Consider the following 17,577-nt stretch of genomic DNA (forward strand, 5'->3'; position numbering starts at 1 on the left):
ATTCATCTGAAGATATCTCTGCTAATAACCATATATGTCCGGGTATATGTGCATAATTCCACCAAGACTACTATTGGCCCCTTAGCTGAGCATACCCATTTGTACATTGGATGTATGTACTGTTATTAATGTTTTTCTTTTAAAAAGTTTGTATTAGTCCTATACTGGTATGCTTTATATGCTTATGGTTAATGTTATATGCTGGTGGCAGTAGTTCTCCTGCCCCTAGTTACTTTGTTTAGATTACTGATTACGTTCCCAGGAAGGGAATCCCCTCTGTTCACAGAGGCCCTGTCCTGGGTGGAGGCACTGCCAACTTTACTATCAAACGCACTCTTCCACATAGTGAAGGTTCTGAATCTCTTATTTACCTACAGGTCTAACACAATATCCAGTTTGTAGAGGTCCATTCTCTTAACCAAACCACCCCAAAAGAGGGCTACACAACTATGGCCATATTTGGGGAATATATCATTGCCCAAATATGGCCAGTGACCTTATTTGGGCAGTGATATTACTGCTATCCCCCACCCCTTTGCTTACATGGCCAGGAATTCCTGGTCATGTAAGCCAATGTTCCAGTGACTGTGGTGGTTGCTAGGGACACAGTTGGGTGCCACTGTTAACCACTGGCAGTGGGAAGCTGTCCTCTACAGTATAGAAGCGGTAAAAATATTGTTTCTATGATGCTCAGCTCCCGCCAAACAGCCAACGTTTGGTCTGAACCTAGGTTCAGACTGAACCATCTGCTTATCCCTGTAGGGGGGGATTCTTCCTACTGAACCCTTAGTAAATTGGTTTTAGTATGGGTTTCCCTTGACCTGTTATTTCAAGGGTTCCTGGGATAAAAAGGTTGAGATGGAAGGCTTTTATACAGAATTTAAATAGCACCAGCAGTTTACACAGCTTTTTACCGTATAAATGGAGACAGTACAGTTACAATGCAATTCAAGACAAGAGTGTTAGGTGGGCCCTGATTGTGAGCACTTATAATCTAAAAAGGAGAGGCAGGTGATAAAAAAAGTAATAGCTGTGAAAGAGAAAGTAAAAGTTCAAGTAGAATTCCAGTCAAATACTAACCATACCTAAGCCTACTCCCACTCCCATTCTAAGCCTATTATAACGACCCTGTAAAACTAAATATGATTATACTTACCTATTTTGAGGGCGCTCTGGTCCAGTCACATGGCTGATTCCCAGCGCCTGCTTCAGTGAAGAAGAGGGACACCTGACAAAGGATGCCCCACAGTAAGCCAATGAGTGTCATAGGCGTTGCAGCCCTTATTGGCGTAGGTGGGAGCAGGTTCAAGTATAGTTAGTATTTGACTGGAATTCTACTTTCAATTGTTGGGTAGAGGCAGAATAGACCTCTCTGCAGAGATGAGCTTGTGGAGATCATTTAAAAGGCAGACAGACCAGGAGACCCAGTTTTGTGTAGAGAATTTTAGAGGATGAGTGGAGCTCTGGAGAAGTCCTGGAGATGAGCATGGCAGGAAGTGAGCTAGGGAGCAGAAGGTCTTGGGAGGAGAACAGAAGATGGTTTGGGCAGAGTTGTGGATGGCTTTGTATATTGATAAAATTCAGTTTAGCATCCCCTTACCCCTGGGCAGATGAGAAGGACCCTCAAGCGGCTCTGTAGGCTAGCATTTCAAACCTCAGGGTGGAAAACTTGACTCTTTTTTTTTAGGCACCACACATTTATGAGTGGAGGTTAAAGAACAGGAAAAAAAAATATACAACAATGCAGCTTCAGCCTTCTTCCAATAGCACTAAATTACAGATAATGAGCCTAGAAGCTAAGATCAGGTGGCAATCTGTGCACATGTACTGTTAAGCAGCACCAAGCAACACAAGTACTTTCTGGAGTGAGAAGATAGGGCTCAATATCCACCGGCAGCAGCTCCTACCAAGCTCTTCAGCACACTAATCAGCAGTGAAGCCTCTTTCTCAGGTGCTCCAGCAATGAAGAGCAACTCTTCCTGGCCCCTAACTCTTTACAATACAAGCCTGGAAGCCCAGGAGGAAATAACCCTTCTCCAAATATTTATATCCTTACCCAGCATGCACTACTTGCAATAAACCTGGTGATTTGCCAGAGAAACACAAATATGAATAACAAATATTGTTTCTCCTTGTTTTATATGCAAATGAATACTCTATTGTAACAGGCAGAAGCAAAGAATATCCTGAATGTAGGGGAACCCAACGAAGACAGAAAAAATAACAATCAGAGCACAGGCTGACTACAACACAGCTGCAAAACTAAGTTTGGACAAGGACATTCCAGCTTAAGATAGGGTCCCTTCACAAAGTTTTTTTTTTGTCCAGCAAGTGGAAGGCAGTGGATGAGTTGGCAGAGAGGAGTGGCAGTTACTGAGCAGTTGATATGATAGACATATCTGAGAGGTATTAAGAGAACATGAAAAGGAGATAGCCCATGTTAAAGGTATACCAACTAGGAGGGAGTTGCGACCGTTGAGGGAAGATATTCCAAAGTAGTGAATTGGTTGCTTGGTGATGTCATTTGTTAGGAATGGGCGAACTCTGGAAACGCTATGGAGGTGAAGGTGGCAAATTTTGGTCAGTGATTTGATGTGTGGCTGAAATCAGGGGTCAGAGTCCAGGATAATACTAGCACCTTGGAATGAGGGGACGGACTGATAGCTGTGCTCATCAATATACAGATGAAACTCGAAAAATTTGAATATCGTGCAAAAGTTCATTTATTTCAGTAATGCAACTTAAAAGGTGAAACTAATATATGAGATAGACTCATTACATGCAAAGCAAGATAGTTCAAGCCGTGATTTGTCATAATTGGGATGATTATGGCTTACAGCTCATGAAAACCCCAAATCCACAATCTCAGAAAATGAGAATATTACATGCAATCAATAAAACAAGGATTGTACATAGAACAATATCAGACCTCTGAAAAGTAGAAGCATGCATATGTACTCAGTACTTGGTTTGGGCCCCTTTTGCAGCAATTACTGCCTCAAAGCGGAAGCTATCAACCTGTGGCACTGCTGAGGTGTTATGGAAGACCAGGATGATTCAATAGCGGCCTTCAGCTCTTCTGCGTTGTTCGGTCTCATGTCTCTCATCTTTCTCTTGGCAATGCCCCATTAATTCTCTATGGGGTTCAGGTCAGGCGAGTTTGCTGGTCAATCAAGCACAGTAATCCCACGGTCATTGAACCAGGTTTTGGTGCTTTCGGCAATGTGGGCAGGTGCCAAGTCCTGCTGGAAAATGAAGGCAGCATCCCCATAAAGCTGGTCTGCGGAGGGAAGCATGAAGTGCTCCAAAATCTCCTGGTAGACGGCTGCGTTGACCCTGGACTTAATGAAGCACAATGGACCAACACCAGCAGATGACGTGGCTCCCCAAATTAACACAGACTGTGGAAACTTCACACTGGACGTCAAGCATCTTGCAGTGTGTGCCTCTCCATTCTTCCTCCATACTCTGGGTCCTTGGTTTCCAAATGAGATGCAAAAGTTGCTCTCATCATAAAAGATGACTTTGGACCACTGAGCAAAAGACCAGGTCTATTTTTCTTTAGCCCAGGTAAGACGCTTCTGACAATGTTTGTTGTTCAGGAGCGGCTTGACAAGAGGAATACGACATTTGAAGCCCATGTCCAGGATCCGTCTGTGTGTGGTGGCTCTTGATGCACTGACTCCAGCCTCAGTCCACTCCTTGTGAAAGTCCCCAACACTTTTGAATGGCCTTTTCCTGACAATCCTCTCCAGACTGCGGTCATCCCTGCTGCTTGTGCACCTTTTTCTTCCACACTTTTCCCTTCCACATACCTTTCTATTAATGTGCTCTGATACAGCACTTTGGGAACATCCAACTTCTTTTGCAATTACCTTTTGAGGCTTTCCCTGGAGGGTGTCAATGATGGTTTTCTGCACAACTGTCAGGTCAGCAGTCTTTCCCATGATTGTGATTCCTACTGAACCGGACTGAGAGACCATTTAAAGGCTCAGGAACCCTTTGCAGGTGTTATGGCTTAATTAGTTGATTAGAGTGGGACACTTTGAGCCGAGAATATTGCACCCTTTCACAATATTCTCATTTTCTGAGATTGTGGATTTGGGGTTTTCATGAGCTGTAAGCCATAATCATCACAAGTATGACAAATCACGGCTTGAACTATCTTGCTTTGCATGTAATGAGTAACTTTAGTTGCATTACTGAAATAAATGAACTTTAGCACGATATTCTAATTTTTTCGAGTTTCACCTGTATAATGAACATTTAAAATTGTGTGCAATCGGGCAGTGAGATTTTCAGCTGTCCATCAGTATACATGTGATCCCTTCTGTCATCCCAACTGTGCTAGGAGAGGGTTTAGCGCAGGTTGGTCTGGTTTGTGGATTTGCTGCTATGTGTCCAGGAAAAGCAGTGATCTCCGTACAGAAGTGAGATCTCCCATAGGATGTTTGCTAGCTATGTAATTATCTTTCACATATGATACATTACAAGGATCAAGGTCAAACATTAGAGCTCCATTTATTCCGACTCTTCTGAATTACCTGAGTGTTATCAGCAGTGGGGGAGGACGGTATAACAAGTACCATGACAGCCAAATTCCCATCTCCAAAGCACTCAGGAGTAAGAAATGCAATGCTGCAAAACATACAGAGATGCAATAAACACTCCATTGACACTTCTATGTGAATTTCAATTATTTTATCTTCTTCACAGATATCTGAGTCACATCATGAGCCACCGACATGTTCAGTGTGTATTGAGGTGACGTCTCTGCCAAAGATAATGGCAACCAAAATGAATCCAGATTGTAGGATAGCTCCATGTGTCTACAAGAAAAAAAAAAAAGACAGCCAAATGCAGACTGATATATAAAATATTTGATGGAAAATGGAAAAAAGGGAAATGTTAACAGAACAGGAGTGAGGGCATCTAGACTGAAGTGTGGATTCAGATAATAGGCGTGAGAGGGTCTGCAAGTATCCTGTGAAGGATCTGATATGAATATTCTGGTATGCAGCCTAAAGTTTGCGACTATATAAGCTGAAGGAGGAGGGAGGGGGAAGGTCACTGCAGCTATGTCTCTTCTTATGACAAAAATGGCATGGTGACTTGGGGCCTGAACAACATGGCCACTGCAAAGCTTTTCATGGGCTCAGTGCGCATGACCATTACATGAAGGTCCTGCTCATTACAGCTTACATTTAATAGGGAAGAATAGATGTACGAGGGGGTCCCAATTTTTACAGCTTACAACCAGCATGTCATATATTAACATGCGATTATTGCATTTGACTATAGCTGCTAGCAATAATCACTGTTTTTATGGCTCCCCATGAGATGGGGGTTCTGATTATTACAGCTAACATCTAATAGGGAACAGAAGGCATGAGTGTCTTGTTCATTAGAGCCACAAATGATAATCGGTGATGGAGACTTCCTTCTACCAGGTATGGTGATCGCAGGTCTGAACAGGAGCAGGGTACAGGATAGAATACCCAGCAGCTCTTACTGACTTACTCACTCTATTGTCCAGAATAACTTGTCCCACACACAGACTGAGCAAGAAGTACAATACAAAAGGGCCCCTTTCACACAATCGGTCCAATCAAGTCCACCTGTCTTTTTCAGGAGAACCTGATCGGACCCTGCATTCACTTCTATGGAGCGGTGAATGTAAACAGAGTTTACATCTGCTGTTTACACTCACTTAGCTCCAATCCGATCCGCTAAAAAAACAACCCAAAAAAACAGAAGGATTAATTCCCCTTCCATCTAGCGGATCGAAGGGCAGTCGGGCATAAAACAGACAGCCAGTCCATTTACATCCAGCCGCACTGAGAGCAGAGCAGGCTTTGTTTGTGTTTGCTCTGCATAAAACAGAGCGGACACAGACCTGTCATCTGCCTGCTCTGCTCAGCGGGGGGGGGGGGGATCAGCCGACAGATCCCCCACTGAGCAAACCGGAGTCAAGCAAAGTTCACCCCATTTGAAAGGGGCCTAACGGGAATCTTCAATTTGGTTTATATGTACAAATCGGCCAAAAAAAATGGTTTTTCATTTCTCTGCATTATGATAACTAAATTGTCAGCTTAACCTTTCAATTAGTAAGAGAGCAACATGGGATGTAGCAAGATGTAAGAATGTTAAAAAATGGTAAACCTACTGAAAAAAAAAAAAAAGTTGAATCAACCAAAAAAGAGACAACATAAAAAAAAAAAAAGAATAGATCAGCGATTTCGACATGGCGAGAGTTAGGGCCGCATTTAAAATAGAGGGAGGTGGGGGTGCTTTTGACCTTTCCTACTCTATTGAAAACAAAAAAAAAATTCAGCTATACAATTATTTATGTAATATAGTGATAAGGAGTACAGAAATGGCTCACAGCAGCTTTACAAAATAGAGATAACTGTAACTATGAGATTTGATATTTCCCAAAGTGTCATCTTTCATAAACAGGCTCCTAGATGATGGCACATTGATGGGGTGTAGATGACACACATGGCCAGTTAACTGCTTGTTAGTACTTGTCCAAGCCTCCAGGAAAACAATTATGGCCTGCAGAGGGATTAAACTCCAGAGGGGAGGCACAGGTCAGACCCTGACCGCCTTTAGAAAAGTTCTGAGCTAGAAGTCCTTTGTGGAATCCGTTCCCAGCTTTGTGTCCATTGGATTAAACAATAACTGGCAGCCTGTGCCATCATCAGCGAGAGCGGAGGGCATTGTGTAGCACGGTACCCAACCAACTGATTAAAGGAACAAAAGCGCCCTGACGTACAAAGTTATGTAATTAACCGATGGGGGAGACCATTCAACTTTAGTTTCTGCACAAACAATTGTCAAAAGTTCTTTAGCAAGTACAAGATGAACAGCCAAGCCGAGCAATGATCGCGGTACCCAGCTCATTTTTGCTGTGGGCCTGCCTAAGATACTTCAAGAATAAGAAGTATCAATGAGCTGCTGTAATAAGCCATAGTCCAGGAAAGGGTCACATACTGCTCTCTGTAAGAATACATCATTATATACACAAGGTCAACTCACCAGCGCTGCTCCACCACATCATCGTGGGGGTCCTCACAGGGTCAGGTCACCCAAGAGATATTCCATAGGAAACTATCAGCACAGAAATATAGTAACTGACCCCAAGGACCTGTTATAGGTGTGTAGACTCCGAATCCACTTGACCACCCTATTGAACTATGAGACCAAAACTGCCCCCCTCCCGCCTCCCAAAATGTTTGCATTCAGGCGTTTCCAAAAAGCAAAGCTTCAAAAAGCAAAAATGGTATAGTAGATGTAAGAAAATGCAAAAAAATATAAAATATGTGATATAAAAAAAAAAAAAAAAAAACACATGAAAGAAATATAGTCAGCGCAAGAATCACATACAAGCAACTTGCAATCTAGGCTGACATGCACACACCTAAAATGAAATATACTGATTATTGCAGCACAATAATAAATAAAACAAAAAATGGTGCTCAAAATAATCAATATATGTGACTAGCAATCCAAGGGTCGGTTCACACAACAAAAACACACTCCAGATCCGTTCTGGATGCGTTTCTGCATGCACGTTTTTAAACACATTTTTATGCACTACGGTGCATTCTTTATGCATTTCAGAATACCTCCCAGATGCTTTTTTTCATGTTTTTTTCACTGTATTGGGGGGTCCGGTGCCTTTTTGATCAGTGTTTTTAATGCATTCCAGTGCGTTTTACGACATACCATTACAGTCCATGCAGGAAAAATGCAGCATGGACCTGGTCACACTCGTGTTAACTACATACAAAATCATATAATCTACTTACCATGTATTTTTGATGCAGAAAAAACTGGACTGCATGTAGTGTGAACTGGCCCAAAGTCCACTAACTCAGGCTTAAAATTTCAAGTCCTGAGCTACTAGCCAGGCCTTAAAGAGTTACTCGCCACCAACAAACATACACAAAAAGACACCTGTACACACACACAGACATGTACATACACACACAGAAACACGTGTACACACACAGACACGCTGTTAAGTGCTCTCTCCTCTCCCCTGAAGCCACCACTGGCTGACAGAGGATTATGTGACCAGAGTGAGTTGAAATTAGGTGCACACACACACACACACACACACACACACCCCTATAAAAAGTTGCAGTACTTTGTTGTTCACTCACAGAGCCGGGTACTGCACTCTAGGGGGAGGCAGAGAGAACAGCACACACTCCTTCCTTTGCTTTCACTGCACTCAGCTATTGAGCAGTCTGACGGCTCCCAGTGCCAATGACAGATCCGGCCTGAGGGACACACTCGCCCCACCATAATTTCCACTCGCCATTGGCGAGCAGAAATTTCAAGGCCTGCACTAACTAATCAACAGTGTCTTTTTATTAATACTTGGTTACAATCCGTTATAATCTCCCAGCACTGTGTTAGGAATTATCCACCAGAGATTGTGTCTCTACCTTAGTCGAAGTTGTCTCAATAGCCCTGGCTGCTATAATAACAAAGTGCAATATATCTATCCATCCATATTGTATACACACACACACACACACACACACACACACACCCTTTGTAACCTTCTATCAAAAACACAAAAAATTGTGTTTTTAGTCCTCATTCACAAGAGCATTTGAATTTGATTTAAAAAAAAAATAAAAAAAACTCTAAATACTTTGCAGAGTCGATGCCTGGTTTTTTTTAAGCGCCTGCATCTGGTCCCTAGTTAAATAAGGTCCCTTTGCAGGATCGCACCATGAACACCCAGATTTTCGGCCCTGGGCAGCTGCAGCAAGCTCTACCAAGACACGGGGTATAAATCCAGACCTTTAATTTACTGTAAAGACAGTAAAATCTGTCTAGCATGTCTAATAATATATCCAGCTTGAAGCCATAAGTAATAAACCTCTGCCTACAAGAAGCAGCATGACATACTGTCACATGTAATATATACTATAATATACACCTGTATATTAGCGCAGTGCGGGGTGCACCTGCCTACCAGCTAGAGATGAAAGGAAAGCAGCCTATACAGATGAGCCAGCTGGGAGCCTGGAGCTCCTATGCGAGGATGCCGGAGACATGTCTTGTGCCCCTGGGCTGTGCTCAACAACAGCGGCGTCTACAGGGTGCCCAGCCCCCCCATGCACAGGAAATTTGATCCAGAAACATTAGTCAGAATGCCAGCTTTGAAAAAGCAGGACTCATCCTGGTGATTTATTGAACATGAGCACAAGATGGCATATTGTGGGGGGGGGGCACATAGCTCTGTAGGCACCCACTACGATATATATACTAGGGCTTTATTATAGATATTTATATCAAAAGGAGAAATCAAGTATCTAGTCACTTGTCCCCAGCGTAAATGCAAATAGAAATAACCTCCTTTGGGACTTTAATGCAGTAGTCATACCAACACATACTGTACATATTCATAGAAAAAAAACTTTTTTATACTCATATACTTTATAATAAAAAATTGTTACTAAAAAAATACATCGCGATTTAAAAACACACTAGCTCTGATAAGTTATTCCTGGGATTTTCAAGGACTGGAGTAGCAGAGGGAAAAGGGTTTTCTTTTCTAAAGCTAGAATATGCAACTAGAAGTGGTTTGTATAGTGAACACAAGGGAATATATTTGGCTGTGAATCCGACATGCACAGCCTCAGATGAAGTCGGAAGTGACGAAACGCGTCAGAGCGTGACAGACGTAAACCGGAGGTTACGGAGCGGCCATTCTGGAAAAGGTTTTTCATACTGCTTGCCATTTCTATACATGCTGAGACACCTTGTTTTTCTTGTAAGCACAATTTTTTTTATTAAAGAAGCCATATCCCTATCATTGCCTACTACACTACTTTGGTTATATTTTGCTACATGTTATAAAGCCATTGAGAACGGGAGGATCTGTAGAGTGAGAGGAGCCCACTTTTCTATGCGAGTGGACTTTATCATCTGGTAAGGTGCATAAGATAGGAGGTGGCGGTCAGTGAGTTCACTAGCACTGGGAGGAATAATACTCATTAAAGAAGATCTCAGCACTACTGGGTGTTTAAAATACAGAGATGCTGATTAAAACTTGGACTGTGTATTCCTGGGATATGTTCTCTTTGTGAAATTATAACAATACAACATTCCCTGAAATTTCAACAACACAGCTCCCCCCCCCCCCCAAAAAAAAATGCGTTTTGAACGTTTCACTTTTAGATTTTCTTCAGAGGGCATTGTGGCAAAAGGTATCTCTAAATGAACATATTAAATATTAATAGTAAGTTGTAGATAAGAATGTCAATAACTATACAATGTCCATTTTCATACTTACAAAAAGATTAAGCGGTTAATGTTGATCAGAGCAGTCATAAAAATTCTGGAATACAAGATGGAACTGCATGGTCCAGTCTTCAATGGTGTGAACTATCAGGAGGACAAGAGTGGGCAGATACCCATCTTGTGATAGCAAATATGCCAAAGATTGCAATAGGTGAAAGGTTATACCTCGTTGCCTTGTCTATAATAAAGGTGCAATCACAGCCAAATACAAAAGTATGCATATCTCCCACACTGAAACAGCTGACCATTATGTCCGTAAGTACATACCACCATCTGAGAAGAATGGGAGGATGGGCCTAAACCCCTAAATCATTGTTCTACAAGATCTCTCTCCACACTTCCACCTAACAATACAAAAATATATGTGCAAGAGGGAAATTAAATCAGAAAGTGTATCCACTTAGTACCATCAACCACCAAAAGAGGGGAAACAAATGTGATTGTTTAGGCTTTGTTCTGTGTCTCACGGACTGCAGATGTAATTGCCCTTACGCTGTATCTTCAGGGTTACCTAGATAATTCTGGAACACAGGTGTGGAGTATTTTAAATTGACAACATGAATATTTATACTGTTGTAGCCAATCTTGTGGGCCCCTGCACAGGTGGCTGCTGGGTAATGGGTATAAATAGTCTGAGATCTAGAGCAGTCTTGTGATATGATTGCTGTTTGTGAGGCCTCAGCTGGGCTAGCTGGGAGGCTTGAAAGCTGACTGAGGGACTGTGCTAGCTGGATCTGGTCTGGAATCACTAACAGATGTCTGGAGGACATTAGAAGGATACGTCCATTTGTCTGAGGACATTTGTGAGAGATCCTAGAGACTGTGGGCTGCTGCTACCTCTCTGGTGCTAGAGAGTCAACTGAGAGTACAGGAAAAGGGGGTACCGGCCGGTATCCTGAAGAGACTAGTCCATCCTATTCTGTGCTAAAAGGGACTCTGCTCAAGTTGTTTAAAAGGAATAAGTTTGTGCCTTCATCTGCTTCAACTAAGCCAAGTCTATTACTGGCTCATACAAGGACTGTGCTTAAAAGTGCTGCAGAAGAAGTTAGTGTATTCAAAAATTGTACATAGTTCTTTTTGGAGCATCCCACTCATCTCCAATCCCTAACCAAGTTCTCCCTAAAAATAAAAACCCCAAAAGGAACATCACTGGATTTGTTTACTGAGCCAAAGAGTGACTGTATTAGTGTGTCTGGCAGCGGGGCAAAACTACAGGAAAATACCTTACCGCTACAGGTGTATGGGAGGAAACCCATGCAAGCACAGGTAGAACATGCAAATAGTCTCCTGGTTGGATTTGCACTGGAGACCCTAGTCTTCATGAAACCTTTAAACGGGGACACTTCTACTGGTGACAACTAGGCACCAGCTAAGCTTCAGTCTGAATCCGTTTTGGCCAGAACCTATGGGAAACATGATAGTAGGCAGACAGCCCAATCAGCTGCAGCTGAGGATTCCCTGCCCTACAGCCACACATACAGTGCCTTGAAAAAGTATTCATACCCCTTGAAATTTTCCATATTTTGTCATGGTACAACCAAAAACATAAATGTATTTTATTGGGATTTTATGTGATAGACCAACACAAAGTGGCACATAACTGTGAAGTGGAAGGAAAATGAGAAATGGTTTTCAAATTTTTTTACAAATAAATATCTGAAAAGTATGGCGTGCAGTTGTTTTCAGCCCCCAATACTCCGATACCCCTAACTAAAATCTAGTGGAACCAATTGTCTTTAGAAGTCACCTAATTAGTAAATAGAGTCCATCTGTGTGTAATTTAATACAGCTGTTCTGTGAAGCCCTCAGAGGTTTGTTAGAGCACATTTGTGAACAAACAGAATCATGAAGGCCAAGGAACACACCAGACAGGTCAGGGATAAAGTTGTGGAGAAGTATAAAGCAGGGTTAGGGTATAAAAAAAAAAATATCCGAAGTTTTGAACATCTCATGGAGCACTGTTCAGTCCATCATCCAAAAATGGAAAGCTGGTAGAGACATACTCAAAAAGACTTGCAGCTGTAATTGCAGCAAAAGGTGGTTCTAAAAAGTATTTACTCGGGGGGCTGAATACAAATACACACCACACTTTGCAGATATTTATTTGTAAGAAATTTTGAAAACCATTTATCATTTTCCTTCCAATTCACAATTATGTGCCACTTTGTGTTGGTCAATCACATAAAATCCCAATAAAATAAATTTACGTTTTTAGTTGGAACATGACAAAATGTGGAAAATTTCAAGGGGTATGAATACTTTTTCAAGGCACTGTAAAAAGGGCAAGGATGCTGGAGACATCACTGACATAATATGGCCACACGGCCATATCCGGACAATGTCATTGACCAAAGAGGTTTCTTCAGTAAGGATGTTAAGGGAAATCTTCCAAAACGGGACAGAGATGACAAAAAATAAACTCACGGGGATTCTAATCCTTACCAACCCTATCCAGAAAAAATTAAAAAGTTTTTGCTCTACACCAGGGGTGCTCAACCTGCATCCTGCAGGTCATATGTGACCCTCGACCTCAAACCAGGAAAGCACACTTCAATTATATCCTGTGGGTTTCGTGCGCTTTCAGAAATTGCACAGCAGTTGCAAGATATAAACGTCTAACGCAAAGTGCAGATAACCGGCAGAAAAGCTGCAGCTTCACTGCGCTGCACCCACTGTGTGGGTAAACCACAGCGGTTCAGTGTGAAAGCAGTCTTATAGGGGAATCAGGACAGTAAGAGCTCATTTAAATTTGCTGTTTGGGGGGACAATAAAACCCCATAGTTAAGAAACTTTTTTTCAACAGTCCCCAACTACTGGTGTGGCATCAGGGGTTGCAGCGGTGACCTCGCCCCATGCTCCAGGGGGCCCGTGCAGCCTCCCCGGCACATTCTGTTTTACACTTGGAAAGGATCAGTTCCTGTTTACACCACCCTTCCTGTTCATTTTCCTGCTGAAATTGCTGAAAGCTGGCTTCTTCTCCTCTCCCTCCTGCTGGCATTTAGTGGCTACAGGAGGAAAATGTTCATTATGCTATACAAAATAAAACATTTAAGTGGTCCTTACTCTTCAAAAGGTTGAGCACCCATTGTAATAGACAAGGTACTGTATAGTCATGTATTGTCTTTGGAACAGTTACATAATGCTGTAGTAACATTTGAATTTCTGTTGAACACCTCAAGCAGGGAAGAAACTATCCTGGTGCTGAAGGATCTGCAGTGTGAGCAAATTTCGCTATGTGTCCTGAACAGTTTATTCTGTATGGTGTATACTGGAAACCTCCCAGGGCCTCCATATTCCCCCCAACATCTTTCTCCGCATCTCCATCTCCTTCCTCTAAAGGAACATACAGCTATTCCAGATGGAACACAAGCTAATCCCATCTATCAGTGGTACAGCACAGACTGTCTTCACCCTCTGGACAGTGCAATCGCTTGTGAGCCGACAACATGACATGAACCCAAGGCCCCAGGCCCTGACACAGAGAGCTCATTCAGCCGCCCATGCAGGAGGTACCACTAAACACGTTTCACTGGTACCTGGTCTCCACAGGGCTCAGGACATAGACAGTTGAGGAACATTTTGCATTTCATTAAAGCCCACCATCTCTTCAGGGGTGTTTGGGGGGAAGCGAGATGTCTTTGGAGTCCTGATGGGTTTTGATAGATCAGCAAAACTGCTGCGGTGACACCAAGGGGGCCCTGGGAAGGCTCGGAGAGTGAGGAGCCAACGTATTGTATTATTAATGGGGTCAGGGTTTGCGTTGGATTCCCGCCAGCCCCCCTGCCTATTACACACATGGAGTTTGGTGACACTGGCCTCATTTTTCAGGGGGAAATCTTTATGAAACCCAGAAGATAAATGTTTATTTGGCTTCCGGGCTAAGCGATGGCTGACACCCCCCCTCCAAAGTCAATATTCCTAATTCTGAGGCACAGGAAATAGTTTCAATCCTCTGGTGTTTTCTCCCAGATATTACATCCATTGAAAATTCATGGGCCTGCTAGGTTACCGGAATTCCTGCAACATTTTGGCAGAAAGAAAAATATCTTCATGTTTATTACACATGCATATATATCCGCAGATGCTGATATGGGTTCTATTAAACAGCTATTCCAGGGAACAAATTAAATCAATCAGTGGATGGCTGATGCTGTTCAGGACATACTTCAAGTGTGGTAAAGTCAGGACCTCAGCTAGATCCTAGAGCAGTCTCTCAACCAGGATTCCGTGGAACCCCAAAGTTCCTCCTGAGGTTGCTTGGGGTTCCTTGGGCTGTGGTGACTTGATTTCCCACCTATGTGGACCTCCAATACAAATTTGTGACTTTCCACTGGCCAACAATGTAAGGAGTTACAACTACACTGGTCACCAATGTCAGGGGCTAAAAACACGCTGACCAACGATGTAAGGGGTTACATTCATGTTGACCACCGATGTAAGGGGTTCCAACTACACTGAGCGTCAGTGTAGGAGGTTACAGCTACAACAAAGATAGGGGTTACTTCTACAGCAACCACCAATGCCAGGGGTCACATCCACGCTAACCACTGATGTAAGGGGGTTTACATTCATGTTGACCACCAATGCTAGGAGTTATAATTATGCAGACCACTAGTTTAAAAATGTTACAGCTACACTGACCACCCATGTAAGGGGTTACATCTACACCGACGACCAATGTCAAGGGGACACCACAATTTTACGATCTGCATTTTTCTGTTACTATTTCAAGAACATTACTGAAAATAATTTTGTTGCATACAGCAGGTGGGTGTTAGAAACTGATCTGCCCTGGATATCAAATACTCTAGACAAGATATTTTTTATTCTTTTATATAAATCCCAACTGAACTTTCAGTTTAAGTCAGTTGAACCCAAATTACCAAAAAGGTGTGAAACGTCTTACAGTGAACTGTCTTTAGAAAACAGCCACATCTCAAGTAGAAAACCCGTTTCCCTGTTGACATGTTGTGGAGAAAGAGCCTTGCTCTCAATGAGGAAGCAGTGGTCTCTCTGTGGAGGTGTGAAACAACCCCTGCTAAGTCAAACCTATACTTCTGCAATCAGAAAAACAGAAGATCTCATGCTCTCTGCTGACTGGAGAATGCTATCTCAGCTACTGTTTGGGTATTCTAACTGCCAGCTGTCAGAATACAGTAACCAGCAGGATTTTTCCATCTAGGCGATTTGGCATAGATGGGAGAATCAAGTAATTTGACTCGTTCACCCCACAGGATGAATGAGAGAAATCTTACAGTGTATGGCCAGCTTTAGTTTTAGAGGGGAAGGATCAATGGCACTACTGTCAGGTTTTTATTAATGTCCAGAGCTCCTTTGGGGAGAGATATATCCTCGCCTATCCAACTGACAATGTTACCAGACAGGAAGTGAGAGGAACATCTTGTTCAAATTATTATTATTATACGGTATTTATAAAGCGCCAATGGTTCGCTCAGCGCTGTACATTACAAAAGGGGGACAGAACATGTGACAGAACAATACCAATACAATGCAAAACATGAGGGGATTGAGGGCCCTGCTCTTTCGAGCTTACAATCTAGGAGGGAGGGGATAGTGGTACAGGAGGAGATAGCTGTGGGGGATGGAGTGGTAGGAAGAGTGGAGGAGGTTGGCAGGTTAGCAGGGGGTGGGGTAGGCTTCCCTGAAGAGATGGGTTTTCAGGGTGCACCTAAAGGAGAGAGGAGAGTAGGTGATAATCTGATGGGTTGTGGCAGGGAGTTCCAGAGGATGGGTGACACCCTGGAGAAGTCCTGGAGGCGGGCATGGGAGGAGGAGACCAGGGAACTAGAGAGAAGGAGGTCTTGTGAGGAGCGGAGTGTGCGTGCTGGGCGGTACTTGGATATTAGGTCAGTGATGTAGTTCGGGGCAGTATGGTGGACAGCTTTGTACGTCAGCGTTAGGATTTTGAATTAGATCCGTTGCGCAATTGGAAGCCAGTGGAGGGATTGGCAGAGGGGGGTGGCGGAAACGGAGCGGTTGGAAAGGTGAATGAGTCTGGCAGCCGTATTCAGGATCAACTGAAGCGGGGATAGCCAGCGGCGAGGCAGGCCAGTGAGGAGGGAGTTGCAGTAGTCGAGTCGTGATATGATGAGGGAGTGGATGAGCTGTTTAGTGGTTTCTGGGGTTAGGATCGTGCGGATTTTGGCGATGTTGTGGAGGTGGAGTCTGCATGAGTTTGTTAAAGATTGGACTTGGGGCTGGCTGGAAGGATAGGTTGGAGTCTAGAATGACACCAAGTACTCTAGCCTGCGGGGCGGGTTTGATGGTGGCGTTGTTGGATGTGACGGAGAAGTCAATGGGGGGTGGTGTCCGGGCTGGGGGGAAGACAAGAAACTCGGTTTTGGAGAGATTCAGTTTAAGGAAGTGGAGCGACATCAAATGAAGATTGCTCTTCAGAGAACAAAAACAGGGGTGAACAAGCACTAAAAGATTTCAAGCAACAGTTCGCAAATAAATAACCTTCCCATACAAAAACAAAAAGGCAAAGAATGTTTAATAATTAATAAAACTGTCATAAATACACCTCAAAATAAAAGGAAAAAAAATTTCTAGCAAATTTTCCCTATGGAATACAATAGGCAAACCAGAGCAAAATTTCACCTGTAGTGGTATTGCTCTATAGAAGAATGAACAGAAACATTTGTTCAGGTGCAACTCCCCCCGCCCCTTCCAAAATTGTTTTGGAAGAATCCGAATTACAAGGAGTCCTTCCAGAAATCATAAGTAGATCAGTGAACACTCAAGAAGCCGGTACTGTAGCTAATGCAATGTGCTCAGGGTGGGCATGCAATGTCATGTTCAGTGGCACCCAGAAGATTATCATTATGTACAGGCTTGGGCTGGCTCACCAGGGGACCCTTTGGCTAGCACCTGCTCCCTACAAAATTACAAAGTCTAGCCTGCCCATCTGCACCCACAGCTCACCCATCTACATGGGTTTTAGAGAGTCCCACCTTAGGTCAGGGCTCTGGACCTTCTTCCAGGAAAAGCATAGGCCCACTTGCAGCTGTAAATGACATTACGTGGAAAAGGGGACATGTGTTCCTGCTATCCTCAGGTGTGAATGGGGCCCTTTAGTTTATGAAGCCAGAGATGGACAGCAATTCCCAGAAGAGATTATCACGGAAAGCCTCCATATTTCTGCCTGTAAAATTTTCCTTTTAAAAAGGGACAATGAATGGAGAAGTAGAACACAGATCAGCTCACTGCTTTCTTCCCCATCAGCAT

Source organism: Staurois parvus, unplaced genomic scaffold, assembly GCF_062004578.1.
Source record: "Staurois parvus isolate SC_StPar_1 unplaced genomic scaffold, SC_StPar_1.0 ptg001330l, whole genome shotgun sequence".
Taxonomy (NCBI): Eukaryota; Metazoa; Chordata; class Amphibia; order Anura; family Ranidae; genus Staurois; species Staurois parvus.